The sequence below is a fragment of the Bison bison genome, unplaced genomic scaffold (genome assembly GCF_000754665.1).
Source record: "Bison bison bison isolate TAMUID 2011002044 unplaced genomic scaffold, Bison_UMD1.0 scf7180017864464, whole genome shotgun sequence".
NCBI lineage: Eukaryota > Metazoa > Chordata > Mammalia > Artiodactyla > Bovidae > Bison > Bison bison.
In genome coordinates, this window is record NW_011495025.1 from 6667760 (window position 1) to 6669870 (window position 2111).

The following is a 2111-nucleotide window of genomic DNA, read 5'->3' on the forward strand; positions in this document are numbered from 1 at the left end:
AGGCTGTATATTGTCATCCTGCTTATTTAACTTTTATGCAAAGTACATCATGCAAAATGCCAGGCTGGATGAAACACAAACTGGAATCAAGATTGCTGGGAGAAATATCAATAACCTCAGATATGCAGCTGACACTACCCTTATGGCAGAAAGTGAAGAAGAACTAAAGAGCCTCTTGATGAATGTGAAAGAGGAGAGTGAAAAAACCTGGCTTAAAACTCAACATTCAAAAAACTTAGATCATGGCATCTGGTCCCATCACTTCATAGCAAAGATGGGGAAACAATGGAAACAGTGAGCAACTTTATTTTCTTGGGCTCCAAAATCACTGCAGATGGTGACTGCAGCCATGAAATTAAAAGGTGCTTGTTCCTTGGAGGAAAAGCTATGACACACCTAGATAGAATATTAAAAAGCAGAGACATTACTTTGCCAACAAAGGTCTGTCTAGTCAAAACTATAGTTTTTCCAGTAGTCATGTATGAATGTGAGAGTTGGACCATAAAGCTGAGCTTTGAAGAATTGGTGCTTTTGAACTATGGTTTTGGAGAAGACTCTTGAGAGTCCCTTGGACAGCAAGGAGATCAAACCAGTCCATCATAAAGGAAATCATTCCTGAATATTCATTGGAAGGACTGATGCTGAAGCTGCAGTACTTTGGCCACCTGATGCAAAGAACTGACCTATTGGAAAAGACCCTGATGCTGGGAAAGATTGAAGGCAGAAGGAAAAGGGGGTGACAGAGGATGAGATAATTGGATGGCATCACCAACTCAATGGACATGAGTTTGAGTAAGTTTTGGGAGTCAGTGATGGACAGGGAAGCCTGGTGTGCTACAGTCCATGGGGTCACAAAGAGTCAGACACAACTGAGAGACTGAACTAAACTAACTGTAATGTTCAGATGCAATCAGTGGGTTCATCACAACCAGGTATTCTAAGCCCCTCTCTAATTCCAGATGACACACTTAATAATTATAAATCTTAAGGACTGCTTTTTTACCATACCCTTACATCCTGAAGATAAACAGAAATTTGTATTTTTAGTTCCTGATATAAATAATTATCATCCTTTACAACAATATCAATGGAAATACTTGCCTCAAGGTATGAATAGCCCCACCATGTGTCAAAGATTTGTAGATCTAACTCTGTAGCCATTATGACAACAATTTCCTGATGCCTATATTTATTATTTGATGATATTCTTTTGGCTCACTCTTAGCCACAAAAATTAACAGAAATTCTCTCTTCATTACAGACATATTTGAATTCACAGGGGTGAATAATAACTGCAGAGAAAATCCAACACATGCCCCCATGGAAATACCTTGGCTTTCAAATTTTACAGAAAACAATTACTCTTTTACAATTTTCTTTCAAGGTTACAGAATCATTAACACTTCATTTTTTACAGCAATTCTTGGATCACTTAAATTGGATATGACCTAGTTTAGCCATCCCAACATATGCAATGCTTCCTTTTTTTCAATTATTACAGGGAAATGAAACCCTGTAATAAAACCCTCCCTGCTGTTTTTCTTAACATTATGCTTTATTACAACAAATCAACACTACTAAACATTTTCTTGACAGGTATGTTCCTTCACATTCTTTTTCACTGATCCTTCTTTCTACAGAACATACTCCTACAGCAATACTTGCCCAAATCTTACCTAGAGAGATAAAAATCATTGATGGCAATATTATTCTAATCAACCAAAATACCATATTCTTCCTTATCTGCAGGTGAGACTACATCTGTTACAGCAAGGATGCTTATGCCTCCATTGTTTTACTGGCTCAGATCCACAATTTATATGGGATTATCTAAAGAAAATGTGGAATCATCATATCAAACTAATGAACAATTTCAAATTGCCATATCACATTTTACAGGGGCAGAGGAACCAGAGATCAAATTGCCAACATCTGCTGGATCATGGAAAAAGTAAGAGAGTTCCAGAAAAACATCTACTTCTGCTTTATTGACTATGCCAAAACCTGTGACTGTGTGGATCACAATAAACTGTGGAAAATTCTGAAAGAGATGGGAATACCAGAACACCTGATCTGCCTCTTGAGAAATTTGTATGCAGGTCAGGAAGCAA